The following is a 19989-nucleotide window of genomic DNA, read 5'->3' as shown; positions in this document are numbered from 1 at the left end:
CAAGGAAACAAAGTCTTCAGGGTTTGCTTCCCCCCATCCAATCTGCGCCCGGCCACCTGGCTGGCTGCTCAGTGGTGCTCCGGGGCCAGGAAAACCCCGGAGCCAATGTAGGGAGGAGGAGGAGGAGGAGAGGAGAAGAAGAAGGAAGAGAGAGAAAGAGGAAGGAGAAAAAAGAGGAAGAGAGGTAGGAGAGCACCGGGAGGGCAAGGACATGTGGCCGAGCCCAGGCCCAACCTGAGCCTACTCCACGGCTGCTAGCGCTCCAAGAGAGCAGGCCGGGGCGCAGAGGAAGATCGCACGACAGAGGAGACCACAGAAGGGAAGATATTAATTCTTAAATTTTTAAAATACCATTTGAAAACAACAACTTTTTTTCTCTTTTCAAAAGAACAACATGTCCCCAAATTCTTTGGAAAAAATCTGGTAACCTTAGGGTAGGACCCAAACCATTCAAATTACAAGGAAGGAGATTCTGACTCAACATTAGGAAGGACTTTCTGACATTAAAAGCAATTTGTCAGTGGAACAGCCTCCCTCAGGAGGTGGCAGGCTCTTATTCATTGGATGTTTTTAAGTAGAGGTTGGATAGCCATTTTTTCAGGGATACTTTGGTTGTGATTCCTGCATTGCAGAGGGTTGGACTAGATGACCCTCGGGACCCTTCCAATTCTATGATTCTATGTATTTTATTTTGGTGCTTGTAAACTGCCTTGGAAGTCCCACTGAAGGGGCAGCATGTGCATCCTTTAAAAAAACACACACACAAAACCCAGGAATCTAACCAATGCCTAGTGCACGAGAAAGAGAGCATTAAAGCCATTAAAAGGAAAAGAGTTAATAAAAAGCATGTTTGGAGGGCGATCTCTAAGTGGTTGTGGTTTAAGTTTAGGGAATCCGGTTTTCAGAGGAGGCTGGTGCAGATAATCCCTCCGGCCGCTTTCCAAATTTATGAATAATGTAGACGCACTGGCTGGAGCCGAGGGAGGGCTTGAGTTCGGGTCTTGGCACGAGGGGCCTTGTCCTAGCAAGAGAGCTGGATGCTCGCCAAAAAGGTGCAGTGGAGAATATGCGAACACCAAAAACACTAAAAAAGAAAGGGTGATGTAATTGACAATTGCCTAAATATAACCGTGCAAGAATTAGCATAAGGCCCATTTATATCGCAGACTCTACCCTGCGCATTGCGACGTTTTGCAGAAAATAGAAAAGCAAAGTTGACATTTTAATGTGCACTACCAAATATCTCGAAATGCAAACACTTGTCTCTGATGAGAAACAACCGCCACCACCTGTTGCACAGCAGTACTGACCTGTTCGAACACTGTGACTGCATTCGGAAACAATGCTAAACCAGAGTTTATTGTCATGGGGATGAGCCGCCAAGAGTCTTTACTCTCCCTCCTCTCCTTCCTTCACACATGGGGGGAGAAAATTAGAAGCTTCCAATTGAGATTAGTTTGCTGTTTGAGTGTAAATCACAGTTCAGGCACAATGGCGAGCTCTGACTCGCGGTCGAATGCAACTACAGTCGTACCTTGGTGCTCAAACTCCTTGTGACCCGAACGTTTTGGCTCCCAAACGTCGCAAAGCCAGAAGTGAGTGTTCCGGTTTGAGAACGTTCTTTGGAACCTGAACGTCAGACGCAGGTTCCGTGGCTTCCAATTGGCTGCAGGAAGCTCCTGCAGCCAATAGGAAACTGCGCCTTGGTTTTCAAATGTTTTTGGAAGTCAGACGGACTTCTGGAACGTATTCCATGCGAGAACCAAGGTACGACCGTAGAAGCTTCTGATTTCCCCGTACAGATGAAGGAAGGCAAGGAAGTACTGCATAAACCCAGGGTTTATGGCTGCCTCTGCACATAATGTTGACATATGATTTAATATTGCATCTGAAAGCAGCCAGTATGTATATGGCAATAACATCAAGAATTTGTATGGATCAGCACAATGCAGTAACTCCCCCTCCCGAAGTATGTGTTTGCAATATTGAGGATTCGTATTCCATGTAAACGTCTGCAGTTTTAAAATTTTCTCTTTATTAGCTGCCCGAATCCTGTGTTGACATTTGCAAGGGAGAAGGGGAGTATATGGGTGCTTAACCCTTCCTCTACTCCCTTCCATTTTCCTTGGAAAGCACTCCCCACCCCCACCCCCACCCAAACTGCTAGACTGTGATCTGGGTGTTGTGTAATAATCAGCCAGTAATCTGTTTTAATTTTCATGTGGCTTTTACTGTGTTACAATTGTTGTTAACCGCTTTGGTTGTTGTTGTTTTTTTAAATGAAATCACGGTACGCAAATTATTATTTTTATAAATGAACAAGACTACTTTTAAAGTTCATTTAATTTAACAAGATTTGTATAAACCTTGTATAAGCAGATTTTGCATGGACAAAAATACCTTAAAGTGGTTTACAAAAAACAGTATGAAATACACGTGAGAAAAATATAAAATCAGACTTTGAAATCAAATAGACGTAAAATCTACCAAAATTTAGATAAATCGGGAGCTTTTGAAGCTAACATATGTAATAAAATCACATGACTGCGTAGGCTTGCTTAAACAAAAAATTTTTGAATAGGTGCCGGCCGAACAGCAAAGGCCTGATATCAATGGGCAGGGAGTTCCAGGGATGCTTCTGCCATACTAAGGGATTGATTCTTTTCAGGTGAGCAACAAACATTATCTGACACATGATTACCAGTGCAGAGGAACCCCCCCCCCCGCTCTGCCCCATCACCCCTACTTTCAATTTTGCACTTCGGAGAGGAGCAAATGATTGGGAAATCCATGATTCTCGTGACTTCCGCTTGTAGGTATGCACACCAAACATCCCTGCCTTATGTGCATTCCAGAGAATTTCCTTCTGTGTTACCGGTAAATGTATCCCTTCCAAACTCACTGGGTGGTTTTAGGCAAAGTGCTGCCGCAGCTGCTACACTGCATAATGCTACATGGGAGTAAAAACTCTTACCGTTGTTGTTGCTGCTGCAGTAAAAACATTTGCAGTAGTAGTATAGTCGTACAGTACCTTGGATCCCGTACCTTGCGAGTGGAAAGTTTTGGCTCCCGAACGGCGCAAACCCGGAAGTGAGTGTTCTGGTTTGCGAAAGTTTTTTTGGAACCCGAGTGTCTGACAGGAGCTTCCTGCAGCCAATCAGAAACGGTGCCTTGGTTTCTGAAAGTTTTGGAAGTCGAACGGACTTCCGGAACGGATTCCGTTTTACTTCCGAGGTACCACCGTAGTAGCATTTATTTACACGTATCTTTCCCCCAAACAGCTGAAGTTGGTGTACAAGAGTCTTTGTCTTATGAGGTAGGTTAGGCTGAGAGATGGGGACTGGTCCCGCCCAGTGAGCTTCATGACTGGGTGGGAGATTTGAACCCAGGCCCTAGTCCAACACTCTAACCCATGGGTAGGCAAACTAAGGCCTGGGGGCCGGATCTGGCCCAATTGCCTTCTAAATCTGGCTCGCGGACGGTCCGGGAATCAGCGTGTTTTTCATGAGTAGAATGTGTGCTTTTATTTAAAACTAGCTGGCTCTGCACGCGTTGCTGTGTGTTAGTCTGTGAAATGAGGGTAATAGCCCCCCTTCAGATCCCCCTGAGCCTCAGAGTCCCCCTGAGTCGAGGCGAGATACTGTGGAGAGGGCAGGTTTCATCCCTGTGTCTCCCCCCACCCTGTTCTGACCCATTACGTATCCCTGCCTCCTATTCGGCCCCCCACCCCCCGGCAGGTCCCTACCTCCACTTGGCAATGTTGGGCCTTGTTGCTGGAAAAGGCCTGTTTTCAGTTGGTTTGGTCTTCAACACCTCTGCCGGATGGATGGATGTGAGTGGTGGATCTCGTGGTGGAGGCGGGGTTTGTGGGTGTGGTGTAGATTTCACAGGAAGGGAGGGGGTGTACTGTGGGAGGAAATCCACTTGAGGGCGCTGTTTTACTTTGTGGAAAAACAGGTTTCTACCTGCCCAGGTGTGATTTTTTTTCTAACAACACTCGGGGAGTGGCCTGGATCATTGTGTCAAAAATTCAGGACGATCGGTCAAGCGGTTACAGAGAAAAGTGGATCCCGCACTTTCACGATTTTTACATTTTTATGTATATAGATTCACCTCTGTGTTTATGGGGCATATGAGTTCATTCATTTTTTTTTCTTTTCAAAATATAGTCTGGCCCCCCACAAGGTCTGAGGGACAATGGACCAGCCCCCTGCTGAAAAAGTTTGCTGACCCCTGCTTTAACCACTACCCCACAGTGGCTGTTGCAGGGCTTAGGGAAGGCCACCGGACAGGATGGCAGTTTCCATTTGCTTGCCTGCTCCATTCATACGTAAAAGGCAGAGTTGCGAGGGTCGGATTTTAGCATTGAAAGGGATGAACGGGTAAAGGGGGTGCTAAACTTCCCTCCCGCAGCCTTAACTTCCCTTTGCAGCTCACTTCCAGTACGAGAGGCAGACTGGCAGATTTTGGTGAGGTAAAGCGAGGCAGGGAGGGTTTAGTTCCTCTCTCTTGCGTGCCCTTATGGATGCTAAAATTAGATAACCCCCACCTGCTTTGAAAACATGAGCAGGGCTGTCAAGTGAGCCAGCAAATATGGTTCCCGCCATTGTGTCTAGCCTAGCCCTGAGATATGTGAAGTGCTTTGAGCAATCCTAAATAATTGTACTATTATCCTCACTCGCTATTAACATTCAGCTGCAAAATGTGGGTATTTTGTCCAGGGCTAGTGGGGGCCTTTTGCTTTCTGTCGTTGCATGAATTACGTTTCAAATTCTCGACAGGGATATGAGCGTCAAGGCGAACAGGTGGAGAGATCCATTGTGGAGGGGGGGGGGAGAGAATTGTTTCCTGTGGGCTTTATCTCTGAAGCTAGACAGCGTCACAGTGTGAAATTCTGGACAGTCCAAAAATGGAGTTACTAATAAACAGGATGCTGGGGCTACCTTCGCTATAGGGCAGCAAAGGCCACCCTATAATTAGAAGGGAGCATTGCTTGGCGGAGACGCAGAAGTCACGTAATCCCACATGGATCCCCTTATTCCGAATTGCTTTTCTTTTCTAAAACTGATCTCCAGGGAACAGCAGTGGTGTTAGTCATACTCAAGAGTAGACCTGTTGAAAGTAAGGAACACAACAAACGTAGGCCCATTAATTGCAGTGGGTCTAACCAGGGTGGATTTGATTCAAATCAATTAAAATCACGATTTAAATCACTAGTCAGTAAGACTTGATTTAAATCCTTCTTACTTTTTTTAACAGAAAGACTCATTCTTGCTGGTATAAACTTAATATGTACAACCAGATGGAAGTTTCATTTTTAGAATAATAATTTTTCAGAGTACCGTAGTTTTTACAGTTATATCAAAAATTACTGATCTGGTGATACCATTAGAAATACATAGACAGATAATTATGAAATTATTGTGAGGTTTAATAAGTTAACTGTTTATATTTTGACAATGACAAACCTAGACAGCATCTTAAAAAGCAGAGGCATCACCTTGCCTACAAAGGTCCGTATAGTTAAAGCTATGGTTTTCCCAGTAGTGATGTATGGAAGTGAGAGCTGGACCATAAAGAAGGCTGATCGCCGAAGAATTGATGCTTTTGAATTATGGTGCTGGAGGAGACTCTTGAGAGTCCCATGGACTGCAAGAAGATCAAACCTATCCATTCTTAAGGAAATCAGCCCTGAGTGCTCACTGGAAGGACAGATCGTGAAGCTGAGGCTCCAATACTTTGGCCACCTCATGAGAAGAGAAGAATCCTTGGAAAAGACCCTGATGTTGGGAAAGATTGAGGGCACTAGGAGAAGGGGACGACAGAGGACGAGATGGTTGGACAGTGTTCTCGAAGCTACGAACATGAGTTTGACCAAACTGAGGGAGGCAGTGCAAGACAGGAGTGCCTGGCGTGCTATGGTCCATGGGGTCACGAAGAGTCGGACACAACTAAACGACTAAACAACAACAACATTTCGACAACTTTTCTGCTGTACTTTATTGGAAGGAGAAAAATAATCATTTCCTTAATAACAATTGATTTAACTAAAGCAATAACATAGCATATGTATCCATGTTTGTTAAGTGAGGTGGTTAAACTTAAAACAAAACAAAACCATAGACTGAGTTTTAGCACACATGAAAACCTAAATCCTTATTTCCTGATGTATAGCCTTTGGACTATAATATCAATAACAGCAACAACCTCTCTCAACCCCCGTAAACAATACTCCAGCCCGAGAATCTGTTCAACAGCTTCAGCTTTTGTAGCTGGAGTCAGTCAGCACTCCACTGTCCCAGGCCAGATAGGAAAGGGCCAGCAAGGCAGGGTGCAGGTCTTACAGGGCTCACAGCCAAGATGGTCTCATTTAAAACGACAGAGAAAAATGTAAAAACAATTTAAAAGCAGCTGCAGGCCAGGCGGAAAGAGGCAAGGGCAGGGCCCTTCAGATCCTTAGCAGTCAGTCCTCCCTGCTTATATGCATGATGTGCTACTGTTAATAACAAAGGCATATGATCGAGAATGGAAACTGACCACAGGGGAACTATCTGATACAGAGTTAGATTATTGGCCCATTTAACTCAGTAATTCTAGATTTGAGCTCCTCCTTTTTATTATGATCTCTGCACTTGATGCTTTCGGGGTGGTTATACATGATCCCTCTTTCAGTATTATTTGCGCCTGCAAACGTTTTGTTTTTTATTCTTAAAAAAAAACATTTTCACACCGCTAATTCACAAAGAAGCTGTCAAAGCGGTTCACAACGACTGTACATGAAACCATACAATACAAAACCATATCAGTAAGTTAAAATCAGATAAATCACATACTGTAGCTACGGTGGATGTGTTCTTAATTGCCTGTATAAGACCGATGGAATAGAAAAGTTGTGTACGACTCTTCGTAATCCCATGGACCAGAGCACGCCAGGCATTCCTGTCTTCCACTGCCTTCCACAGTTTGGTCAGACTCATGTTGGTAACTTCGAGAACACTGTCCAACCATCTTGTCCTCTGCCGTCCCCTTCTCCTTGTGCCCTCCATCTTTCCCAACATCAGGGTCTTTTCCAAGGGGTCCTCTCTTCTCATGAGGTGGCCAAAGTATTGGAGCCTCAGCTTCAGGCTCTGTCCTTCCAGTGAGCACTCAGGGCAGATTTCCTTCAGAATGGATAGGTTTGATCTTCTTGCAGTCCATGGGACTCTCAAGAGTCTCCTCCAGCACCATAATTCAAAAGCATCAATTATTCGGCGATCAGCCTTCTTTATGGTCCAGCTCTCACTTCCATACATCACTACCGGGAAAACCATAGCTTTAACTATACAGTGGTACCCTTACTTACGAACGACTCTACAACCGAATTTTTCGACTTACGAATGGGGCAAATGGCCGCACGCTTACGAATTTATTGACATCCGAACGGAAACCACGGCGGTTTTTGATAGGGTTTTTCGACTTACGAATTTTTAGATGGGGTTGTTTTGACTTACTAATTTTTCCATTTCCAATGCATTCCTATGGGAAATCACGTTCCCATTGGCGCTTTTCGACTTGCGAATTTTTCGACCTATGAAGGTGCCTTCAGAACGGATTAAATTTGTAAGTCGAGGCACCACTGTACGGTCTTTTGTCAGCAAGGTGATGTCTCTGCTTTTTAAGATGCTGTCTAGGTTTCTCAATGCTTTTCTCCCAAGAAGCAGGCGTAGCTTCCTGCTGAAATCCTGCCACTATTTTTACCACAAATGCTATGGGTTTCATTTTAGTTGTCCTGCTTTTATTGTGATGTAGCTTCTCTGGACAGCAATAGTGTGGTAGCACTGGGCAAGCACTGGAGGGCGACTAATAAAGATAAAGATTAAAAAAAGGATGAAGGGCCCCAGGGCGGTTAAGTCCAGTCAAAGGCGGCTATGGGGTTGCGGCACTCATCTTACTTTCAGGTCGAGCCCGGCGTTTGTCTGCAGACAGCTTTCCGGGTCATGTGGCCAGCATGACTAAACCGCTTCTGGCACAACGAGACACCGTGACGGAAGCCAGAGCGCACAGAAACACTGTTTACCTTCCCTCCACAGTGGTACCTATTTATCTACTTGCCCTGGCATGCTTTTGAACTGCTAGGTGGGCAGGAGCTGGGACAGAGCCATGGGAGCTCACTCCGTTGTGGGGAATCGAACCGCCAACCTTCCGATCGGCAAGCCCAAGAGGCTCAGTGATTTAGACCACAGTGCCACCTGCGTCCCTACTAATAAAGCAGAAAGAGCCACCAACACAAGTACATTTTTACGTCAAGAACATTTCAAACAGCAAATGGGACTTACTGCACTGCAGTATAATTTGTACTGCTCAAGTGTAGCTGGCTCAGACCCCATATATTGGAATGAAATGGATTGCCTCTCCTCTGGGTTTTACAATTTGCGTCGCGAGCCAAGATCTTAGGAGCATTTATCAAACCAAATGAAGAGAAGATGAAAGAATTGGATGGAAAGGACGATCTAATTAAACAGATGATACATATGAGCATCTAAATGCTGATTGGCGGATGCTTTCATGAGGCCGGATCATGAGATACCATGTCATAATTTCCAATTCACTTCCAGCTCTGTTTTTTTTTAAAGTATTCACTGGCTGAATCCTGGTTGACCTTGCTACACTAGAAGGAACAGAAGGAGACCACCAAAAAGTGTCCTGGGACAGGCTTGCGGGGTTAGCATCGAAGAGCACTTCCAGATTACCTGAATGAACATTTATTTTGATTTGCTTGCAGGGAGGTTAGATGATGTTGCATCAAAGCAGGTGTTATCTCACACTTTCCACTGCCACTTTCCACTGCCACTTTCGTTATTGCAAAAAGTCCAGTCTTTTGGGGAAGCGGGTTTGTTGTGTGAGACCTTCCCATCAATTATAATTTTGCAATCTGAATTTGCCAGGATGTGGCTGACTCTCACTGGAAGATAGCGATGGCCTTGAGGTACATATAGCAGTTAAAATCGGCAGCTTTCTTACAGGCCCGTCTCCTGTGACTTTAACACTAACCTGTATATTATTATTATTTATCATTCTTACCAGTTTCACAATAGAATGATGAGGGGAGGGTGTCCCCAGAGTATCTTTATTGGAACTAATGCTTTTTTGTATGTTCATAAATGGTGGAGGTTGGGGATAAGAGACACGGTATCCTTTGCTGGTGTGGACTACAACTCTCATAATTTCTGAACATTAGCTATGTTGTTTGAGATGATAGCTGGAGTCTGGAAACATCTGCAGAGCATCACATTTGTTACCTGCGAGCCATAAGCTGGTTGCATTTGCTGATGATATCAAAGCTAGCAGATTTTGAAATTTGAAAGGAACAGCTTTTCCCGCCTTCAAATAAATGGGTGAATTAAAAATTGAAGTGTAGGTGAATTGCCGTGAGTCCTGTGTGCTTCAAGTTTCTGGGTGCAAATCTGTGGTTTTAGGAACGGAAATCTGAGCTGTTCACAATACCTGACTTTGTGTTTCATGGTGAAATGCGGAATCCCACAATGGAATCTGAAGTTTTGCAGCTGGGAATTGTGCATGACTTGACATTCCAACAGTTGCGAGCTTCTGAAATGTGTGGCTTGCCTCTGTCCTTCTGAATGCACCCTTTCCTGGTTCATTTTAGCTAGAAAATGATCTGACCTTTTTGCTATACAGTATAAGGGATATTTTCGTAGCCTTGCTTAATTCTTTCATCCATCCTTGTTTTCCTTCTGGGGAATGTTGTTTGCTTATGCAGTTAAGCCTGTTGCTAGAGATTGGCTTCTCTCTGTATGTGTGAAAGCTGAAGGGCAAAAGTCTAGAAAGGGAGTGGTTAGTTATGTTAAGTGGAGGTTTTTGTGTGTGAATATTGGAGAGGGGACAAGCATTTTCATTCTCTCAGCAAGTTCAGCATATCTAAGAACTTGGCAAAAATAAAATAAATGCAAAGAGTTGGGTTTGGAAGAGTGTGAAACAGCCTTTTTTCTTGGACCAGCAGTCTCCAAAATGGACATACAGTGGTACCTTGGTTCTCAAACACCTTGGTTCTCAGACAACTTGGAACCCAAACACTGCAAACTCGGAAGTGTTCTAGTTTGCGAACTATTTTCAGAAGCCGAATGTGCTCCATTTTGAGTGCCACACTTCCGTTTTGAGTGTTATGCTGAGGTCTGTCTGATTTTGCTATTTATTTTGCGTTTTTGCTTTTGTGGCTCCTTTTTGTTTTGTTTTGATGGCTGCATGGAACCCAGTTCAGCTACTGATTGATTGATTGTGTGACTGCAGTACACTGTTTATTGCTTTCATTTTATGGATCAATGGTCTCGTTAGATAGTAAAATGCATGTTAAATTGCTGTTTTAAGGGTTGTTTTTAAAAGTCTGGAACGGATTAATCCATTTTGCATTACTTTCTATGGGAAAGCGTGCCTTGGTTTTGGAACGCTTTGGTTTCGGAACGGACTTCCGGAACGGATTAAGTTTGAGAACCCAAGATTACCGCTGTAATCAGCCCAGACTGGAAAAATGGTAGGGAAAGCTGATTACCCCCCTCCTGTTGATACAGCTGACCACTCCGTTGTTCAAAGTGAAAGGATGCCCCCACTCCCCAACCACACTTTTTAATAGCCTGGCTGTGGATTTGGAACAATAAGGGCTTGCCTAATGGGCCATTCAGTTGGTCTGCATTTAAAACTTCCTTGGAATGCAAGTCATATTCTGCCCAAGCTGGGGTCTGGAGCCAGTTTCGCTCACCCTCACCCAGAGCACCTGTGACTCTGAGACGATTTGGAAAGTTGGTCCTCTGGAGGAAGGAGGAGGAGGAGGAGGGATGGGTGATTCTGTCAATTTTGGTTCTTCTCAGCTTCTCATCTTTCCAATGTTTAGCTTACCGCACTTCCACATCGGTTTGCAATATATTTTTTTAAGGCCTTGTGAAAATTCCACACCGGTTTTTGCGAAATTCTTTCTTTAAAGGCCTTCTGAAAACGAGTGAACAAACAAACAAATAGTACAGTATATGCATTTTTCTACATGTTAATGCAGCTGGAGACTGTACTTGGTGGGGCAACGCAGCCAGATGGGCGGGGTATAAATAAAAGAATAATAATAATAATTCAGGGTAATTCAGGGAAGTGCCAACTTTAAAGCACAGTGGTACCTTGGGTTACAACCCCTCGGGTTACAAACTCTTCGGGTTACAGACTCACACCGTCGCAGGGATTCGAACCGCCGACCTTCTGATCAGCGAGCCCTAGACTCTGTGGTTTAACCCACAGCGCCACCTGGGTCCCGTAGCCTGTTTAATATAATGGTTAATTCTCTGCCGGCAGGGAGTCAGGACTGTAGGGCATCCACAGAGCTTTGCAGCTTTCCACAGCAGGCCAGTTAAGCTGGGCTGGCACTGGGATCCCAGCTGCCAGGCATTCTTGCCTACATAGTTGGGATTCCTTGCCTTCCTTACCCCTTCGGCGCATTTTGCGGGTTTTTTTCTTTCTTTCTCCAGGAGGCCCTGGGAGATCTCTGGGTTGCAGGGGGTTAAAAACCAGCTGGGCGATGAGGATACCCTCATCTGGTGGCAGGAGCTGGGGGTGGGCAAGGGGCAGCAGCAGCAGCAGCACCCCAATTTGTTATCTGACGGATGTCCCTGCAGGGGATCCCCTTTAATCCCGCCGAGGCTTAATGTGAGCCAGAGTTTAGCCCCCTAACATGTTTTTAATGTTTAGAGTTCAGCCCAAGGCCACCATTTCAGGTTTAAGTAGATTTCAGTGGTGGGTTGGTGGGAGACTCATAGCAAAGTTCAGTGGCCTGCTCTTGGGCATATATTTGTGGTTTCTCTGCATGGTTCAATTTCCCCCTCCTTATCAGTAATAATAATGATGGTGATATAATAGAATCATCATCATCATCATCACGATCAACAACAACATTCTACCTCTCCTCCAACCTGCTCTTGGACATATTCACAGCTTTTACACTGTTTTAATAACATTATTATTATTACTGCAGTGGAACCTCAGAAGCCAAACGCCTTTGAACTCGAATGTTTCGGCTCCCAAGCAATTGAAACCTGGAAGTAATTGTTCGGGTTTCCGAACAATTTTTGGAAGCCGAACGTCCGCCGCGGCTTCCAATTGGCTGCAGGACGCTCCTTCAACCAATCAGAAGCCGTGCCTTGGTTTTTGAGCTGTTCCGGGAGTCGAACGGAGTACTGGAACGGATTAAATTTGAAAATCAAGGTACGACTGTATTATTAACAGTCGTAGGTTAGGTTGGGCACAGTGATAGCTGCTAGCCCAAACTTCAAGCAATGAACTTCAGAGATGACTCAGGATTTTTGTTGGGTGTTTGTTGAGGTTGCTGCCTTCCAGTTTTCAGTGTTATAGGTTCTCAAGAGAAGAATCACATTAAGGACAGTGTTCTGCCTCCTGCTTCCTCTGAAATCTGGAATGGAGAACCTGTGGCTCCCAGATGTTTACTTCCAACTCCCATCAGCTCCAGCCAACATAGTAAAGGACAATGGAAGTTGAAATCCAGCAATACACCCCTGCTTTAAACAGACCCATTCCATTCCAGCCCTAGGGCCTAGTGAAACAACACTAAAGGAAAGCATTTTTTGTGCATGGGATGAGTGCATCTCCCTCACTTCTTGATACCATTGCATACCCAGGATCGTTTGTTATTTGTTTGCATGCTTATTGGGGTTGCCATATGCCCAGAATTTCCTGGGCATAGTTGGAGTACGGCAGTCGGAAGCAGTGTCCAAGCGGAAATTGCTGAAATGTCTGGGGGAAATCTGGACATAAGGCAACCCATGTCAGAAGTCTAGATTTTGCCGAAGTTCCTTTAAAATAGCTCAAAAACTTTATTATTTTTAAATTTTTGCAAAATTAAAATTAAAAATGAGAAGCTTAACAACTATGGGCAAAAAGAAATAAAGCTCAACAACTTTTGTGTCCGGATTTTCACTGTTTGAAATATGGGAACCCCATGTTGGTCTGCCGTAGTCGAAACAAAATAAAAAAAAATTCCTTCCAGTAGCACCTTAGAGACCAACTACCGTAAGTCTGTCATTGGTATGAGCTTTTGTGTGCATGCACACTTCTTCAGATACCAACAAGTAGTATCTGAAGAAATGTGCATACACACGAAAGCTCATACCAATGACAAACTTAGTTGGTCTCTAAGGTGCTACTGGAAGGATTTTTTTTATTTTGTTTATAAACCACAATTCCATATAAAACACCACAAGGTGGCGTCCAACTGAAAAAAACACAGGTCTGCATTAAAAACAAGAATGGCAGGTGTCAGTTTAACCCGAGGGAAACAGAAGGTGTGGGTGGCTTCTTGGCTGGGGTGGCACCCAGAAGTTTCCCATATCCCCTCAACCCCCTCCTGATCCGTACCCATGGGAGACGTTGCATAGAATCGTAAAGTTGTAGAGCTGGAAGGATCCCTGAGGCTCACCTGGTCCCATCCAGTTCAAACTATTTGCCTTACTAACCCAGATTTGTCTATATTGACTGGTATTTGCTCTCCAGGGTTTGAGGCAGGATCTTTCCCCCCAGGTCTGAGACCTTCTGCCCGCAAACATCTGCCCTTCTGTGTGCTATAATAGGTCCATCTTTTAGAGGGGGCGGTCGTTGTTGAAGGTCTGAAAATTCCCCGGCCCTGGAGTGTGGCAGTTTCTCTGACTCTTCTGCTAGATATGGGATTCTTCCTCCCCATTGAATCCGAAGGGGGGTGTCCCCGATCAATGCCTTGATTCACCCCCCTTTTCCCTTTCCCTTTGGCACCCCTTCGCCCCACAGCCTGTCAGCTGCTGTTTACTAGCCTTAGATCAAGGCAGCTGTTGGGACATTCCAGCAAAGGATTGTGGGAGCAGCTGGCCTACAGCCCTTTCACCTCCACCCACCCCCACTTCACCCACCACCCCCAACTTACTGGTCAAGAAACAAACAGCGGGGGGGGGAGCGCGGCCTGCGTTCCTAGGAAACAGATTTGGATTCCTGCGACTGTTTCTTAGGGATGTTGCACCGAGTTAGTGGAGTGTTTATTTGGAACATAGGAGAACGTCTTATGGGGGAACATTCTTTGAAATGTCCCATATCTCTCCCCCCCCCCTTTTCAAATAATTTTTATTCATTTTCCAATATTACAAAATCACAAAAACAAAAAGCAAAAACAAAACATTAAACCAAAAAACACACATCAATTTTTTTACTTAACATTGTTGACTTCCTCAATTCCCCCCTCACTGGGTCCATTTAAAATTTCCAATTAAGCAATTTCCATTTTATATCTTAAATCATTCTAACACATTTTATCATTATCACTCAAGTATGCTATTTTAAAAGCATCATCTATTTGTCATCAATTAATCAATTTATCCAAGTCAAAATTTATTTTCCCGTCCTTCTATCTTCTATTTCTCCCCTTAGCCTAAAATTTATTATGAAGAATTTTCCATAAATTTAAATATTAATTCTTCTATCATGCTAACATTTAAACACTTTAAACTAATTCAACCCCCCTTCCCCTGGACTCAGGGTCTCCCAGATACTTCAGTGAGTTCCGTAAGTCATTCCAGTTTCGGGCCATCTAAATCAATCAAAAATTTACATCCATTATTACCCCTCACCCCACTCCCACCCTGTCCCAGCCTACGCCCCATTCTTCCCTGATCATCCCCTGCTGCCTCCCCAATTCTCTAAATACTGTAGTACAGGCACGTCGAACAGGTAGATCGTGATCTACCGGTAGATCACTGGACGTCTGTGGTAGATCACTGGCTCCCCCCAAAGAAGCTCAACAACTTTGTCTCCCTTAAAAAAAGCTCAACATTTTTGCCCTGCACCCCCCAAAAAGGTGGCTTTCCTCCTCCCTAAAAGAAGCTCAACAACTTTGACCTGAACTCCCAGAAAGGGTGTAGATCACTGCCAGTTTTTAACTCTGTGAATAGATCGCAGTCTCTTGGGAGTTGGCCACCCCTGCTGTAGGACAAAGCCATCCAGTTATATTTCCACTTTCCAGCCCTATCTCAATCCCCCCCCCTTTAAGTTCTGGCCCCAGTATGGATCCTGCCCTCCCTCTCTCACTGGGAGGACAAGAAATGTCCCATATCTTGTACGGTCTAGTGCATACTCTGATTATTAAGCAGTTTAAGTCACTCGTTCACTGGAAATGTTTTGGCCTCTGCCTTTGAGCCAGTTGCCCACATGTTTGGGAATAATGCATTTCCAGAAAACAGCACTGGAGGTGCTTCACGGTGGTTTGTTTATTGAGCGTTCATCCTGATTCATTTGCAGGAAGAGATTAGACGACCGTTCGCTATTTAACGAACATTCATTCTGATTTTTTTTTCTGTGTGGGGAGGTTAGATGATGTTGCATCAAAGCAAATGTCAACGGGCCGGGTGTCTCACTGCCTTTCCCCTTCCCCTTTTTGCGAAAAGTCTGAATTTTGGGTGGGTGGGTTTGTTGCGTGAGACCTCCCAGTCAGCCATAATTGCACAACCTGAATCTGCTGTCTGTAATTCAAAACAATGACAGCCTCAGGCCTGTCTGGATGCCACAGCACTGAGGACTTAAAATTGAGGGGCTGATAACTTTTAAAAATGCAGTGGTGCCTCACAAGATGAAATTAATTCGTTCCACGAGTTGCTTCGTCTTGCGATAATTTCGTCTTGCGAAGCACGGTTTGCCGTGGCAAAAAAAAAAAACCCCGCAAAAAAATTCATCTTGCAAAGCATTCTGTCTTGCGAGTTTTTCGTTGCGCGAGGCATTCGTCTTGCGAGCTACCACTATAATGACCAGCAGTGGTAAAATCCATGTGTGTGTGTGTGTGTGTGTGTGTGTGTGTGTGTGTGTGTGTGTGTTGATTCTTTGCAGCAAAGCTTTCACAATCTGGATCCTTCTCCCTGCAGAGGTGATTCTTTTCCTGAGGAGGAAAGTTCCTAATTTTGCGGGAGTTACCTGGCCTGCACCCAACTGCATGACTAGGATAGTCAGATGAACACGTCATACAAATTGTGTAGAAATATTGGTTCTGAAGCAAGTGTTTTGAACTGCCATCTGGGGGTTGGGGTGCACGGAGCCCAGAAATGCCTACTCAGATATATTTGAATTTTGATTCAGATAGATAGATAGATAGATTGTAGATGATAGATAGATAGATAGATAGATAGATAGATAGATAGATAGATAGATAGATAGATAGATAGATATAGATAGATAGATAGACAGATGATAGATAGATAGATAGATAGATAGATAGATAGATGATAGATAGATAGATAGATAGATAGATAGATAGATAGATAGATAGATAGATTATACAGTGCAGTGACTTCTATAGCCAAAAACAGCACCACATAGGCAAACATGGGGTGGGGAGGTGTAGAAACAGACCCCAAGAAGTACAAGAAATATTTAGGGAAAAAGAAGCTACCTCAGGATGGGACCCTCAGAAGAAAGACGATTGAAGATTGAGCATGCTAAGTGTCCACAGAAAGTCATTGCAAAGAAGAAAAAAAAGATGAATAACCCAGTAGAATGGGAATGGAATGAAGTATCCTGGAATAGGGCATAGCTGACTGACTGGTACCCTGAACTGGAGTGCCCCGCATTGCCTCATTTTGTTTTGCTTGTCATCACTTTGACGTTGAAACGGCTTGATCAGGGCCTCTGGCAAAGGTCCAGTTGTGTTACTCAAGAGCCTTTAAACGGCTCATGACGTAAATCAATAGGGTTGGGGTGCCCACCAGTTGATGAATCAAATGTTGTCAATTGATTCTCTTTTAATGACCACAGTCAACTATTATCAAATAATCTGAGGCTGCCGTTGGGTAGATTCTGCTCCAGCATTTTGATTTCATTGCTTAATTGCATCTGACAGCACTTGCTGGGGTGGAGGTGGGCTCTTTCCTCCCCAGTTTCCTGCAGGTTCCTCTTACTCTGCACTATTAGCACAAAACTAGATGTTACTAGCAAAAATGTGTGTTTCTGAATACCAGTGCTTTGTTGCTGGTGGTGGTTGGGTTGGAAGGACCCGTTTAGAGCAGAGATGAGCATGGAGAGTGGGGAGACAGTGGGGTTTGTGGTCTGGGTGGGGGAAGGACCCGTTTAGAGCAGAGTTGAGCATGGAGAGTAGGGAGACAGTGGGATTTGTGGTCTGGGGAGGGAGTGTTGGCTGGGAGCGCAAGGCTGACTTGGGCAATGGGAGAAATTGGCAGTCTATAAATGCAATTACCTCCCCCCCCCCAATTTCTTCACAAAACACTTCCTCTAATCTTGGGTTCCAGGTATATACGTACCCTTGCAAATGCGGAGTGGGGGAAATGGCAGGTGGGGACAGAGCTAAGTGCTGTTTTCTCCCCACCCATTCTAAACTGCTCCCCTCCCGAAAGGGGGTAATTGGCCAACATATAAAGATTTGATTAGGAAAAGTAATAATCAGTACGAGCTCAAACCATATAACCAGATCAAGCAATACTGTCAAAGTTGGTTACACTACCTCCAACTGCAGTCGATATTTAAGGAACACAAGGCGATAGGATTTGATGATAAGAGATCGAAGTTGCAGGAATATCTATTGGAAAATCAGGGGAAATCATTAGCGAAATTGTACAAATTTTTACTTGAATGGGAAATGAAAGATGAGTTAGTCAAACACGCAATGATAAAATGGGCCCAAGATATTGGGAGGTCAATTTATGTTGAGCAATGGGAAAAGCTATGGAGGGAGGACATAGATTTCTCAGCCTGTATGGCGATAAGAGAAAATATATGGAAGATGGCACACAGATGGCATCTGACCCCAGCTAAATTGGCTAAAATTTATAGAAACGACCAAAATAAATGCTGGAAATGTAAGGAGATTTTGGGGGATTTTTATCATTGCTGGTGGAGGTGTGATAGGATTAACAAGTACTGGTCAGAAATATATGATGAGCTGAAAAAAATGCTTAGATTTACATTCGAAAAAAAGCCAGAGATCATGCTATTAAGCATGATCCCTGAGGATATACCATTGGATAGGAAAAATATACTCCTCTACGCCTGCGCGGCAGCTAGAGCGCTGATCGCCCAAAACTGGAAAGGAGATAGGATTCCAACTATACAGGAGTGGTATATAAAATTAGCCGAATATATGACCCTAGCGAAATTAACCGCCCTGATTAGAAAGATACCCAAACAAAAGGTGAAGAAAGAGTGGAAATATGTGGAAGAGTACTTCTGTAAACAAAAGATAAGCACAAAGATGGTGATATGTTTAGATTAAGAAGCACGAGATGATAAGAAATAATGAAACGGGAGAGTGAGGAAAATGGTTTATGTTATAAGATAAGGAGAAGCCTAGTAGAACTTAATTATGAAATGTAACCGATTATAAGTGTTGGGAAGTCGAAATTTTATTCTGTCTATTACAACTGTACCTTTTAACCCTCTTTATTATTTATCTACTTCATTTTTTCCTTTCCTTTCCCTTTCCCTTCCCCCTCCCCTCCCACCCTATCCCACCCCCTCCCCTTATTTCCCACCTCGTAATGACTTACCTTAGAGATCTTCTTTGTTTGTCCATTTCCTTCCTCTTTCTTCCCCTTTTCTTTTCCTTTTCCGTTTCCTTTTTTGATTCTTATTATATCTAAGGTCTGAGTACCTAGATTTCGAAATTTATTGATGCCATAATCTTTTCTTTGAATTAGTGTAAAGCGTATACCTGTTGTTTGTTATATGTATTTTTCTTTGTGTATTTTCTTTTGAAATTTTAATATACAATAAAGGCTTTTTTCTAAAAAAAAAAAAAACTGCTCCCCAGAATTGCTTTTCACAATCAAAGCAACAATTGGGACTTGAAAGTATTGGTTTGCATGGAATACCTGCTTTGGCCCTTTGCCATTTTATAGCTGCTATTTTGCACGTTTCATTTCTGTAATTATACATTTTTTGCAAAATGTGCCTCCTTGGTCTGACCTGGAAGCTCCAAGGATAATACAGTGGTGCCTCACTTAACGAATGCCCTGCTTAACGAAATTTCCGCTTAACGAAAGGATTTTTCGAGCGGAGCTTGCCTCGCTAGACGAATACGTTTTTAGCGAATTGTGGTTTCCCATAGGAATGCATTGAAATTCAATTAATGCGTTCCTATGGGCAATTTTTTTTTAAAAAAAATTCAATGCATTCCTATGGGATTTGCTAGACAAATTTTTCGCTATAAGAAAAGACCCGTGGAACGAATTAATTTCGTCTAGCGAGGCACCACTGTAACTGATATCACACTGACCTCAGCCAGTCCCCTGCTTGCTTGCCTTTTTACTTACAATCCCTGCAGGGGGTGGTGCTAGCTGCCAGCTTCCTCCTCTGTAGTCTCAGTGTTGAATTTGTCCAACTCAACAGGGCCGAGGGTGGGACACATCTAGAATTAATTGGCTCCTGATTGTCCTCTAACCACCTTACCTGTCCCAACGGGCGCCAGCCACCGCTGCCTTAAACCATGGTTTGTCATTGGCTTACAAATCATGGCTTGCTAGGTACATTCAGCTAAGTTTTACGCGGGCGGCGCTGTGGTCTAACTCACTGAGTCTCTTGGGCTTGCTGATCAGAAGATCGGCGGTTTGAATCACTGTGACGGGGTGAGCTCCTGTTGCTCTGTCCCAGCTCATGCCAACCTAGCAGTTTGAAAGCATGCCAGTGCAAGTAGATAAATAGGTACTGCTGTGGCAGGAAGGTAAACAGCATTTTCGTGCGCTCTGGTTTCCGTCATGGTGTCTCGTTGCACCAAAAGCGGTTTATTCATGCTGGCCACATGACCTGGAAAGCTGTCTATGGACAAACACCGGCTCCCTCGGCCTGAAAGCGAGATGAGCGCCGCAACCCCATAGTTGCCTTTGACTGGACTTAACCATCCAGAGGTCCTTTACCTTTACTTAGAGCAGGCTCATTGAAATTAATGGTTACAGCCAAGTTAGGTTCATTGATTTCAGTGGGTCTCTT

At 44.1% G+C, this 19989-nt stretch overlaps 1 protein-coding gene across 4 annotated transcripts in view; it reads left to right on the top strand.

Moving 5' to 3' along the window:
* Positions 1-19989, top strand: part of DDR1 (discoidin domain receptor tyrosine kinase 1) — a 63347-nt gene that overhangs the window by 14083 nt on the left and 29275 nt on the right. The gene's annotated exons all lie outside the window — the stretch shown is intronic.

This window comes from Zootoca vivipara, chromosome 2 (genome assembly GCF_965207765.1).
Source record: "Zootoca vivipara chromosome 2, rZooViv2.hap1.1, whole genome shotgun sequence".
Classification (NCBI taxonomy): domain Eukaryota; kingdom Metazoa; phylum Chordata; class Lepidosauria; order Squamata; family Lacertidae; genus Zootoca; species Zootoca vivipara.
The sequence above is the reverse complement of the archived record's forward strand: the minus strand, read 5'-3'. Positions and strand labels throughout refer to the sequence as shown.